General features: G+C 35.9%; 1 protein-coding gene across 1 annotated transcript in view; it reads right to left on the bottom strand.

Annotated features, from left to right (window-relative positions):
* The window catches only part of LOC309857823 (ankyrin repeat domain-containing protein 26-like), a 30,714-nt gene extending 18,055 nt beyond the window's left edge, over positions 1-12,659 (bottom strand). Inside the window, exons 1-2 of the mRNA XM_082750585.1 lie at positions 12,391-12,659; positions 6,131-6,283 (exon numbers count right to left, since the gene is read on the bottom strand). The gene's annotated coding sequence lies outside the window, so the exon portion shown is untranslated. The remainder of the gene's footprint in view (positions 1-6,130; positions 6,284-12,390) is intronic.
* Positions 12,660-14,056: the final 1,397 nt, after the last annotated feature.

The raw sequence follows: 14,056 nt of genomic DNA, 5'->3' as shown, positions 1-14,056 counted from the left end.
CAACATGGCCTATGGATGAAGCCAAAACTATAAACCCTTTATAAGTCCTTGAGAAGGACTTAAGGTGTGCCTCAAATTTCTTTAAGGATCTTAAGAGTGTGAGAATTTGAAAGGCATTGTTAAATGAGAGCTGCACAGGAAACCTGAGGTGAAAGCTTATCTCAAAAGACCTGGGAGAATGGATTTTCTAATGGCATGAAATCCAGTCGTATTCACAGAAAATTCTGTTCTGTTTTTTCCCATTTAGGGTGTCATTACCTGTGCATTTTTTATATATGACCTTTATTATGTTGAACTATATTCCTTCTAAACCTACTTTTTGAAGCTTTTTATCATGAATGGATTTTTTACTCTTTTATCATGAATAGATGTTGCACTTTGTCAAATGCTTTTTTTAAAAGATTTTATTTATTTATTTGACAGACAGAGATCACAAGTAGACAGAGAGTCAGGCAGAGAGAGGGGGGGGGGAGCTCCCCCAATTATCAGGGAGCTTGATGCGGGGCTAGATCCCAGGAGGCCAGAATCATGACCTGAGCCAAAGGCAGAGGATTTAACCCACTGAGCCACCCAGGTGCCCCTCAAATGCTTTAACTATATCTTTTGAAATTATCAGATGATTCTTCTCCTTTTATTAATTTGGTGTATCACAATGATTGATTTGCAGATATTAAAACACCCCCATATCCTAGGAATAAATACCATTTGATCATGGTGATGATTTTTTTAATGTATTGTTGGATTCAGTTTGGAGTATTTCGTTGAGGATATTTGCAACCATGTTCACCAAAGATACTGGCTTAGAGTTCTTTTTGTGGTGTCTTTGTCTAGTTTTGGTATCAGGGTAATAATGGCCTCATAGAGTGAATTTGGAGTTTTTCCTTCCTTTTCTGTTTTTTGGAATAGTTTGAGAATCGGACTAACTCTTCCTTTAAAATGCTCTGTAGAATTTGCCCCTGGTCCTGGACTTGTGTTTGTTCATAGTTTTTAGATTAATGATTCCATTTCTTTGCTGGTTTTCAGTCTCTTCAAATTTTCTATTCTTGTTTCAGTTCTGGTAATTTATATGTTTCTAGGAATTTATCCATTATTCTACATCGTCCAAATTGTTGGCATACAGTCATTCATAATATTCTTTTATAATTGTCTGCATTTCTGTGGTGTTGATTGTTATTTCTACTCTCTCTTCTGTGATTTTATTGGGGTCCTTTTTCTCTTCTTTCTGATAACTCTGGCTAAAGCCTTATTGGTTTTATTAATTTTTTCAAAGAACCAGCTCCTGGTTTCATTGGTCTCTCCTATTTTTGTCTTTTAAAATTTTCTATAGTGTTTACTTCTGCTCTAATTTTTTTAAAAATTTATTTGAGAGAGAGAGAAGGTGGGGAGAGGGTCAAATGGAGAGGGAGTAGAGAATCCTCCAGTTGACTCCCCGCTGAGCAAAGAGACAGAAGCAGGGCTCATTCCCAGGACTCTGAGGTCATGACCTGAGCTGAAATCAAGAGTCTGCTGCTTAACCAACTGAGCTACCTACTACTACTACTACTGCTCTAATATTATCTCCTTCCTTCTGCTGCCTTTAGGCTTCATTTGTTGTTCTTTTTCTATATTCTTTAGGTGATGGTTAGGTTGTTGTAGATTTTTCTTATTTCTTGAGTTAGGCCTGCATTGCTATATACTTCCCTCTTAGAACCATATTTACTGTATCTCAAAAGTTTGGGCAATTGTGTTTTCATTTTCATTTGCTTCCATGTATTTTAAAAATTTTATTCTCTTATTTCCTCATTGGTCCATTCACTGTTTAGTAGAATGTTACTTAACCAACATGTATTTGTGGTCTTTCAGACTGTTTCCTGTGGCTGACTTCTAATTTAATAGTATTGTGATCAGAAAAGGTGCATGGTGTGACTTCAATATTCTTGTATTTATTAAGACAGGTTTTGTGGGTATTATGGAGGGCACATATTGCATGGAGCACTGGGTGTGGTGCATAAACATTGAATTTGGGAACACTGAAAAAAAATTAAATTCAAAAAAAGACTTGTTTTGTTGCCTAATATGTGATCTATTCTACAGAATTTTCCAGAATGTGTATTCTGTTGTTTAAGAATGGAATATTTTGAATATATCTCCTTAGTCCATCTAGTCCAGTGCATCATATAAAGCCACTGTTTCTTTGTTGACTTTCTGACCTGTCTTTTGATGTAAGAGGTGAGTTAAAGTACCCAACTATTGATTATTTCTATTCCTTCCTAAAATATCTGAATTGTACATTGACTTCATGGATACTTTTGCAATTGGGAATAAAAGAAATAAATTTCATTGAAAACATATATAATAAAATTAAAGGACCCTAGTATTACTGTATTATTATCAATTATTTCTTTTATGTTAGTCATTAATTGTTTTATATACTTGGGTGATCCCATGTTGGGTGCATAAATACTTACAATAGTTAGTTCTTCTTCCTGTCAGATTGTCCTCTTCATTATGATATAGTGCTCTTGTCTCTTACTGCAGTCGTTCTTTTAAACTCTGTTTTGTCCAATGTAAGTATTACTATACTGGCTTTCTTTTTATATCCATTTGCAGGATACATGTTTTTTCCATCAACTGACTTCCAATCTGCAGGTGTCCTTATGACAAAAATGAAACTCTTGCAAGTGGCTTATACATGGGTCTTCTTCTTTTTCTTCTTCTTTCTAATCCACTCTGACATCCTATGTATTTTGATTGGAACACTTACCCCATTTATATCCAAAGTAATTATTGATAGTCATGTATATGTCATTTTACTACTTGCTTTGTGGTTGTTTCTAGAGATGTTCTCTGATCATTTTTTGTGTCTTTGATATTTTACTGGTTTTCTTTAGTGATATATTTCATTTCTTTCTCCTCTTTGAGTGTTTATCGGTGGCTTTGTTTTCTTTTTAGAGAGGGCATGAGTGGAGTGGGGAGAGGGAAAGAGAAGCTTAAGCAGACTCCATGGCCGGAATAAAGTACAGTGCAGGGCTCAATCTCACAACCCTGAGATTATGACCTGAGCTGAAATCAAGTCAGATGTTTAACCAACTAAGCCACACAGGCACCACTATTAGTGGGTTTTGATATATAATTTGTGTATAACCTCTTCTGCATATAGAAGTCTATATTAAGCTGCTGGTCTTTAAGTTTGAGCCCATTCTTTTCTCTTCTCCCCATGCTTTAGGTAAAGTATTATATTTTATATCCTTTTTTCCTGAGTTCCTTAACTTATTTTTTATATAAATTGTTCATTTTTGCTACTTTTGTGTTTCCTGCCTTTATACTGTCACATTTGGTCTCTTCTTTCCACTCAAAGAGTACCCTTTAATATTTCTTATGGTGCTAGTTTAGTAGTCCAAACTCCTTTAGTTTTTATCTGGGAAACTCTATCTCTCCTATTCTGAGTAATAGGCTTGCTGGATAGACTATTCTTGGCTACAGATTTTTCTCATTCATCACGTTGAATAGATAATACCACTCCCTTCTGGCTTGCCAAGTTTCTGCTGAAAAAGTTCCTGCTAGCCTTAAGGGGTTTCCCCTGAAAGTTACTGACTTGCTCTCCTGCTTTTAAGATGTTTCCTTTATCAGTGTATTTTGCAAATTCAATTACAATAGGTCTTGGTGTTAGCCTACTATTGTTGATTTGGATAGTTTTCTGTGTCTCCTGGATCTTGATGTCTGTTGCTTTCCCTAGATTAGGGACATTTTCAGCTATATTTCTAGAAACAAGTTTTCTTACACCTTTTTTCTGTCTTCTTCTACTGGGACTCCTATAACTTGAATGTTATTACATTTGATGGAGTCACTGAGTTCCCTAGGTCTGGTCTCATTTTGCATAATTCTTCTTTCTCCCCCTTCTTTGGCTTCATTGCATTCCATTACTTTGACTTCTTAGTTGTTAATTTGTTCCTCTGTCTTTTCCAGCCTACTGTTCATTGCATTAGGTGTGTTTCTTAACTCATTTATTCCACTCTTCAACTCTGATTCTTTTTTAACTCTTTTATCTCTGTTGTAAGGGTCTCACTGATGTTGTCGTTCTTTTCTAAAGTCCAGTGAGTGTCCCTATGGTCACTGCTTAAATCCTCCATCAGCCATGATATTTACATCTGTCTCACTTCAATCTCTGGACCCGTGGCTTTATCCTGTTCTCTCATTTGAGATAAAATCCTCTGTTTTCTCATTTTATCTAAGTCTCTGCCAGCTTCTCTGTGTTAGAAAAGCCAGTTATGTCATCTTCTCCCAAAAGTAATGGACTTATGAGAAAAGACGTGATGTAGCACCCAGGGTCTCGTGCTTAGGGGGGTATGTCTAGTGTGTGCAGCATGCACTCTGCCGTTGAGTTCTGGCTGCTCTATCCTTCAGGCCAGACATCTGCAAAGGCACTCCCTCACTGCTGTGGGCAGTGTTTGGTACCTGGCCTGAATGTAGCAACTTTTAACTAGGTGTGCCCTGGTGTGCTTGTGAAATGAGACCTGTCACCACCTCCACTGGAACTCATGCCTTCCTGAATCTGGTTAGATGAGGTGTGGGCAGGGGCCTGTTCTGATTTTCTGGGGTAAAGGCCTGCTGTGGTGGAACTGAGGCAAGAATGATTGAGCAGGGCAGTTCCACTGGAGTGCGAGGGGATGGTGCTTTGTGTAAGCAGATTAGGCAGCCAGTGTCAGAGCTGTACTGCATCCCGCAGATGGCTCTGTGCTTGTGCTGAGGGGCACTGGAGGGAAATGGTACCAGCTGGTTCCTTTGTTCCTAGAGTGTGGTTTCTGTGAAAGTCAATTAAAAAAAAAAAAAAGACTAAGAGATGGTGAAATCAACACAATTAACTGAGAGGATAAAATGTGATGCCAGGGAAATAAAAAGATATGCCCAGACAATAACTAATTGAACGTTCACAGCAGCATTATTAATGGCTAAAAAGTGGAAACAACCCAAAGGTGCATCAAATGATAAATGAACAATGGTTTTAGCCCACAATGGAGTACTGTTTGATAATAAGGAATGAAGCACTGATATATGCTATGACACAGATGAACCCCAAAAACATTAAGCGAGGGAAGCTAGTCACAAAGGACCACGCATTGTGTGATTCCCCATATATGAAATATTCAGAATGGGCAACTCTATAGAGGCAGAAAGTAGACTTGTGGTTGCCTGGGCCTGGGGGCAAGGATTAAGAGTTTCTTTTCAGGGTAATTAAAATGTTCTACTCGATGGCAGTAATGGTTGCACAACTCTATCAATATGCCCAAACACTGAACTACAAATATTAAATGGGTGAATTGTATGGAATGTGCATTCCATCTCAATACAGATTTTGCTTTAAAAAAATCCAATGGCAAGGCCTAGATAATTTTCTTAATTCTCTCTTTTGGGTGTATATAGTATACATGAACTAAATACTTCTGTGCATTTATTATATACTGAAGAGGAAAAGAAAATGAAGGAAATGCCAAAGTTCAACTGGTTTGTGAAATCACTTTTCTGTACAAGTTATCCTGAACTCAGTACAGATTCTGTATCCATTCAAAAGAGTGAAGATGAGAAATAAGACAATTTTCTTAAACATTCTATTAAACATTATCTTCTGCTTTTACATGGCTTAGCTCATGATGGTAACAGAGGGATCATTAAAAAACATTATTTAGCACACCTGGGTGGCTCAGCTGGTTAAGCATCCAACTCAGGATTTTAGCTCAGGTCATGATCTTATGGGTCATGGAATCAAGCCAGCATGGGGCTCTCTGCTGGGCAGGGGTCTGCTTGAAATTCTCTCCATCTCCCTCTGCCTCTCCAACCACCCCCACCACAAATAAATAAGTAAGTCTTTTAAAAAAAATTATTTAGTAGGAAAAAAGTCCCAATTTCTGTGAAGAATGATGTATAAGTTTCACCTTTCCTAAGGGTAACTACTATAAGAAAAAAATATATAAAACAAATAACAGAATGAAAGTCAAAGTTTAAGAAATAAGTACATTGTGAAGATACTAAAATTATACTAAATTAATTATAATGAAAAAGGGAAGGAAGTGATCCATGGAAATAAGTATCCTAAAACACTTCATATTATTTAACCACCTACAGATCAACTTGACATGTGACATTTCATACATACCTGACTCCTACTCTGAGTCAGTTTTTCCTTTAAGTCTTTTACCTCATCTTCTAAATTCATACGACAACGTGATGTCACCTCCAGTGAAGCCTCTGACATAGATAGTTTCTTTAGGGTATTGGCCAGTTCTTCTTGAAGTTGTCTCACAGCAACCTAATGAGACATTTCTGTTACTGGATTTATAAAATCATCTTACTATTAAATTATGTTAACAATATATAACTTGAACCTATGTATTTGGAAAATTTCACTACAAACATCAATTCATCTCCTTTTCCTAACATGTACACATTATGGCTGTTTAATGAATTTGGCTAAAGACACAAAAAGATGTTCTCTGCCTAGTCAGTATTATGTTACTTAGTTAATTAATTCAGCCCCACTATCCTTTCCTTATGGGTGAATTTTCCCAAAGCTTCCCAATCGACTGAAGTCTCAAAAAGAAATGGGTATATAGGTGGGACTAACATTGGTAAATTCTACAGTATGAAATGTTTTCCTTCTTTTTTATTATAGGCTTCAATTAATGTCAGAATTCCCCACATGTTCAATCCTCTGCTCAAATCCTTTTAATAGATAACTAACTCAGAACGTAAGTGAGGTCATTCTAAGGGCCTTCAAGACCCTAGATGACCTGGCTTTCACCTCTCTCCCTGACCTCCATTCCTGCTACACAAGAATCCTGCCACCCCTCATTAATATGAAAATGGAGATCCAATGCCCAATTAATAAATTACAGAGATACAACTCTCTTTGTGTTCGATAAACTTAGGCCCAAATGATAGCAACTGAGATTTAAAATGAACAAATTATTTGTAAAATTGCTTACAAAATTATAAATAGCAGTGGGAAGATTAAATCAAATATAGTTTTGCTAAAGCTCATCACAATTGGCCCAAATTATGATTTAATGAAAAGGAAGGGCCTGCAAAGGATTAAAAGGTCATAAGGATACATGATTTCAGACTAAAAATTCAAATTTATAAAAATAAGAATAAAATTATGCCAACCTAAAATGTATATAAAGCTACTATGTGTAGTTTGCATAAATGTATAAATATATAAAAGTATATATGTATAAACATATATATTTTTACTTATAAATATATACTTATATATATGTATAAAAAGTACTGAGATACTGTACTTTTTATTCAATTCACTTGGGAAATCTGGAGCTAACTGTCAAGTTAATTCACTTAATTGAATCTCAATTTCAAAATATTTATGCTTTAAAAATCCTCTATGCTTGCAGTGTTGGCTTTTAAAATATATATACATATATACATGGAGAAAATATATATATACAAACACACACATATATATATATATACATATATATGTATACATATATATATACACACACATGAAGTATAGATATATATATACACACATACACACAGATATATGTACATACACATAAATAAAACAATAATCTCAGAAAATAAAATATATATGTGTACAAATACATACACAAGTGAACTTCAAAATAACTACAGAAAATATCCCAGAACTCCTTTTGTTACCCACTTCTATCTCCTTTTGTTTGCAAAGGTGATTCTTTAGAATTCCATCTTGCAAATCAATCAATGTGATACAACAAATTAATATGAGAAGAGAGAAGAACCACATGGTCCTCTCAATTGATGCAGAAAAAGCATCTGACAAAATCCAGCATCCGTTCCTGATTAAAATGCTTCAAAGTATAGGGATAGTGGGAACATTCCTGAACTTCATCAAATTTATCTATGAAAGACCCACAGCAAATATCATCCTCAATGGGAAAAAGCTGGCAGCCTTCCCGTTGAGATCAGGAACAAGACAAGGATGTCCACTTTCACCACTCTTGTTCAACATGGTATTAGAAGTCCTAGCAACAGCAATCAGACAACAAAGAGAAATAAAAGGTATCCAAATTGGCAATGAAGAAGTCAAACTCTCTCTTGGCAGATGACATAATTCTTTATATGGAAAACACGAAAGACTCCACCCCAAACTACTAGAATTCATACAGCAATTCAGCAACGTGGCAGGATACAAAGTCAATGTACAGAAATCAGTGGCTTTCTTATACACTAATAATGAAAATAAAGAAAGGGAAATTAGAGAATCGATTCCATTTACTATAGCACCAAGAACCATAAGAAACCTGGGAATAAACCTAACCAAAGAGGTAAAGGATCTGTACTTGAGGAACTACAGAACACTCATGAAAGAAACTGAAGAAGACACAAAAAGATGGAAGACCATTCCATGCTCTTGGATCAGAAGAATAAACATTGTTAAAATGTCTATACTGCCTAGAGCAATCTGTACTTTTAATGTCATTCTGATCAAAATTCTACCAGTATTCTTCAAAGAGCTGGAGCAAATAATCCAAAAATTTGTATGGAATCAGAAAAGATCCTGAATCACTAAGGAAATATAAAACAAAATATAAAAATTAACTATAACAATAAGAAAAATAAAGCTGGGGGCATCACGTTACCTGATTTCAAGCTTTATTACAAAGCTGTGATCGCCAAGACAGCATGGTACTGGCATAAAAACAGACACATAGACCAGTGGAAAAGAGTAGAGAGCCCAGATATGGATCCCCAACTCTATGGTCAATTAATCTTCGACAAAACAGGAAAAAAATATCCAGTGGAAAAAAGACAGTCTCTTCAATAAATGGTGCTGGGAAAACTGGACAGCTATAAGTAGAAGAATGAAACTCGACCATTCTCTTACACCGTACACAAAGATAAACTCAAAATGGATAAAAGCCCTAAACGTGAGACAGGAATTCATCAAAATCCTAGAGGAGAACATAGGCAGTAATCTCTTCGATATCGGCCACAGCAACTTCTTTCAAGATATGTCTCCAAAGGCAAAGGAAACAAAAACAAAAATAAACTTTTGGGACTTCATCAAAATCAAAATCTTCTGCACAGCAAAGGAAACAGTCAAAAAAACAAAGCGGCAACCCACGGAATGGGAGAAGATATTTGCAAATGACAATACAGACAAAAGGTTGATATCCAGGGGCGCCTGGGTGGCTCAGTGGGTTAAAGCCTCTGCCTTCGGCTCAAGTCATGATCCCAGGATCCTGGGATGGAGCCCCATGTCGGGCTCTCTGCTCAGTGGGGAGCCTGATTCCCTTCCTCTCTCTCTGCATGCCTCTCTGCCTACTTGTTTCTACTACTACTGTCTGTCCAATGGAAAATAAAATCTTTAAAAAAGAAAAAGAAAAAAAAAAGGTTGATATCCAGGATCTATAAAAAACTCCTGAAACTCAACACACCTGAAACAGGCAAACATATCAAAAAATGGGCAGAAGATATGAACAGACACTTCTCCAATGAAGACATACAAATGGCTATCAGACACATGAAAAAATGTTCATCATCATTAGCCCTCAGGGAGATTCAAATTAAAACCACATTGAGATATCACCTTGCACCAGTTAGAATGGCCAAAATTAACAAAACAGGAAACAACATGTGTTGGAGAGGATTGGAGAAAGGGGAACCCTCTTCCACTGTTGGTGGGGGGGAATGCAAGTTGGTACAGCCTCTTTGGAGAACAGTGTGGAGATTCCTCAGGAAATTAAAAATAGAACTTCCCTATGACCCTGCAATTGCACTCCTGGGTATGTAGTGAAAAGAAGGGCCATCTATATCCCAATGTTTATAGCAGCAATGGCCAAGGTCACCAAACTGTGGAAAGAACAAGATGCTCTTCAATGGATGAATGGATAAGGAAGATGTGGTCCATATACACTATGGAGTATTATGCCTCCATCAGAAAGGATGAATACCCAACTTTTGTAGTAACATGGACGAGACTGAGAGAGATTATGCTGAGTGAAAAATGTCAAGCAGAGAGAGTCAACTATCATATGGTTTCACTTATTTGTGGAGCATAACAAATATCATGGAGGACAAGGGGTGTTAGAGAGGAGAAGGGAGTTGGGGTAAATTGGAAGGGGAGGTGAATCATGACAGACTATGGACTCTGAAAAATATTCTGGCATCCTGTTCTCGACAAAGTTGTTTTTCAGTATAATACCGTTCTTCCACAACCAAAAGACATATTTTCATTAGGATTTTGGATGACTCTGTTAAAAAAAAAACGTCAACAGCTTAAGAGAACTTAAAAAAAATGTTCAAAAGAAATGGCCTTTTTAAATACAATGATTTTTTCCTACATGAATAACTCAAATTTTAATTTAAATAACAGTTAAAATTTGTCATAGATATACAGGTAGATATAGTATGTGAAATAAACTTTCTTTACAAATCACTTAACTAATTCCATCATAGTCTCAAGGTGATTTAGCCCTTATTTTAACATAAAAGATCCAAAACTGGGATGCCTGGGTAGCTCAGTTGGTTAAGTGTCCTACTCTTGGTTTCAGGTCGAGTCATGATCTCAAGGTTTTAAGATCCAACCCTGAGTCAGGCTCTGCACTCAGAGTCTGCTTGAGATTCTTATCCTTCCTTTTCCCTCCCCCTCTACACATTCCCCTACTCATGCTCTCTCTCTCTAAAAATAATATTTTTTTAAAAAATAGCCAACATGCATATTTATCTCAATTTACCCTCCATCCCTTCATTCAGAAAATATACATACATAGGGTTTATATGAGAAGCCAAGAATTCCAATAAATTAATGATTTTAGCTATAAATATCATAGTTACTATTAGCATAAAACTAAATTTTTTATATATTTTATACCTAAGTAATATACATTAAATCAAAGTAATATTATAAATAATAGTGATGGAAATATGCATATATACAATGGAATATCCCTCAGCCATCAAAAATGGTGAATACCAACATCTGCATCAACGTAATGGAACTGAAGGAGATTATGCTGAGTGAAATAAGTCAAACAGAGACAATTATGACATGGTTTTACTTATTTGTGGAACATAAGGAATATCATGGAGGAATTAGAAGGAAGGGGAAAATGAAGGGGGGGAAATCAGAGGGGGAGATGAACTATGAGAGACTATGGACTCTGGGAATCAAACTGAGGATTTTAAAGGGGAATGAGGTGGGGGAGTTGAGTGAGCCCAATGATGGGTATTAAGTAGGGCATGTGTTGCATGGAGCCCTGGGTGTTATACACAAACAACAAATCACAGAATACTACATCAAAAACTAATGATGTACTGTATGGTGAGTACCATACGATAATAAAAAAAGAAATCACTGGATTGTAACCAAGAAGCGAAAAATAACTTGCCCTAGCCTGAAACAGAAGAAAAACACAAATCCATAAACTTAACTTTGTCAGTTTTTTAAACTAAACAATTCATTACTTGTTACATCTACCAAAAAATGAATTACATGATTTTCAATGTTACAAACTTAAAAACATTTTATCTTACCATACCTTAAACAGTGAGCCCCAATAATGCCTTTGAGGATGTTTTTTAAAGATTAATAACTCGAGAATAGGCAAACTTATTATTAGGAGCCAAAATCAATAAGCATCAATCAGAAAAGAAAAACAAATTCCTAAATTTTAATTCAAATTATATACTATGATAGTAGTATTATACATCACTATAAATTATCTGCCTGTATCCAGCTATTGTTACGTCCACAGAGAGTAGATAAGAAAAAATGTTAATAATATTTACAGATTCCCTATACTGAAATGAAATAACTGAAAATGTGCCTGTTTATTACCCAACTAGAAACGTCCCATCCTGGAAGGTGTGATTCTACAATGGGCAATTGTGTTAATTTTATGACCCTACTCTCTGAAGTCAACTACACAGAGATCACAAGGCAAAATAAATCTTTAATCTTGGCATTAGTGACAGGCAATACAGAACTGCACATTTTGAACCACTGAGAACTGCACATTAAGAACGACCAAGAACCACTCCTTCTACATGAGTCTAAGTCAGTAGTCATCATTGTTATACTGCTCATAATTTCAACTGCTTAAACATAGGGTTCAGTATTTGATGTTACCTTTTTAGCATGTAAAAACTTACAAAAATGGAAGAAGCAAACAATATTCAGGAATTTTTTTGGTCCAATTCCAAGGATAAAGTTTAACTATAAGCTACGATAAATTCTAACAATATTTTAAAATTTTAACTTATAAAATTTTACAAAAACTAAATATTGGGTTATAATCTATCAACTTCAATAGATTCTGTTCAGAAGATCATTTCAATTGAACTATGTTACATTCTTAAAGCAGGGAAAACAATATAAAATTGGAAATTTAAATTTAAATTTGTATATACCTGCAGGTGTTTATTTTCACTTTCATTAAAACATTCTTCCTCTTTTTCTGTTGTCATTTCTAAGTCTAGTTCTGCTGAAAAATCTATATATTTTATTAAAATGGACAAATTAGAATGGTTAGATAAAAACTTTAACTTTCATAAAGATAGAAAACAACATCTTATCAATTAAGAGTTTAAATTAAACTTAATCTTTAGCTGAATATTTAAGAAATACTTTTAATTATCAAAAATTTCAGCAAACCAAACAAACTGAGGGTTGCTGGGGGGAGGGGGTTTGGGAGAAAGGGGTGAGATTATGGACATTGGGGAGGGTATGTGCTTTGGTGAGTGCTGTGAAGTGTATAAACCTGGTGATTCACAGACCTGTACCCCTGGGGATAAAACAATCTGAGGATTTTGAAGGGGTGGGGGGTAGGAGTTTGGGGTACTAGGTGGTGGGTATTATAAAGGGCACGAATTGCATGGAGCACTGGGTGTGGTGAAAAATAATGAATACTGTTATGCTGAAAAAAAAATATATGTTTATAAAAAATAAAAAATTAATTAAAAAAATTTCAGCAAACCATTTGGGAAATACTAAATGTCACTAGGTTAAAGGCATACAAACATCTCAAAGAATCATTCACAAATTCGCCCACGTAATATCAAGAAACAAAACAATCAGAAACAAATTTTTAAAATGCAGCAGAATGAGGGGCACCTGGGTGGCCCAGTGGTTAAGCCTCTGCTTTTGGCTCAGGTCATGATCCCAGGGTTCTGGGATCAAGCCCTGCAACAGGCTCTCTGCTCAGCAGGGAGCCTGCTTCCCTTCCTCTCCCTGCCCTCCTCTCTGTCTACTTGTAATCTCTCTCTCTCTGTCAAACAAGTAAATTTTTAAAAAATGCAGCAGAAAGATATAAAATCACAAAAGACTATTCTTTATCTTGTTGTAGTATCTCTTAAACAACACCCTAAGCTTCAACTACAACATTATTCATGGTTTCCAAAATTACCAGTATTTTTTATGCCTGTATCAGTGTACAACCTTCCTAGGGGTGTATTTCCCTGATGAATGGAAAGATTCCTAAAATGTTTTCCTCTACTACTTGACAAATTTCTTCACATCTTATAGGACACAGACTGCTATGTAAAGTCATCCTTGATTAAGGCTACCCTTCCTTAGATAGATAGATCACTTTCTTTGGGGCTACATTAGTACTATACAGATTTTTCTAGTGCATCTTCACCACATGAACTGTAAGATACTTCTTTATGTATATATATTCCTTTTGTTACTAAACTGTATGAGACAATATCTCTATTTCTCTTTTTTTAAGGGGGAAGGAGGAGAAGAAGAGCAAGAATTTTGACCAGGTTCCATGCCCAGCACTGAGCCCCACATGGGGCTTGATCTCACAACTCTGAAATCATGACCTAAGCCAAAATCAAGAGTTGGACACTCAACCGATTGAGCTCCCAGGAGTCCCTGTGTGGGATAATCTCATAAATCATCTCTGTGTAAACACTCTTTATTTTACTCAGTAATTATTTACTGAGTACCCAGTAAGTGCTAGGTACCCAGGTTTAAAGAAGCATGTAGATAAAAGGTGTCAGGAATGGATTTTGTAGAGATAATGCCTGAACTGAGACAGCAACACTGAGGTCAGACAGATTCAAAGGGGCT

The sequence above is a fragment of the Mustela nivalis genome (assembly GCF_964662115.1).
Source record: "Mustela nivalis genome assembly, contig: HAP1_SCAFFOLD_1323, whole genome shotgun sequence".
Lineage (NCBI taxonomy): Eukaryota > Metazoa > Chordata > Mammalia > Carnivora > Mustelidae > Mustela > Mustela nivalis.
This window is presented reverse-complemented; position numbering and strand designations above follow the sequence as displayed.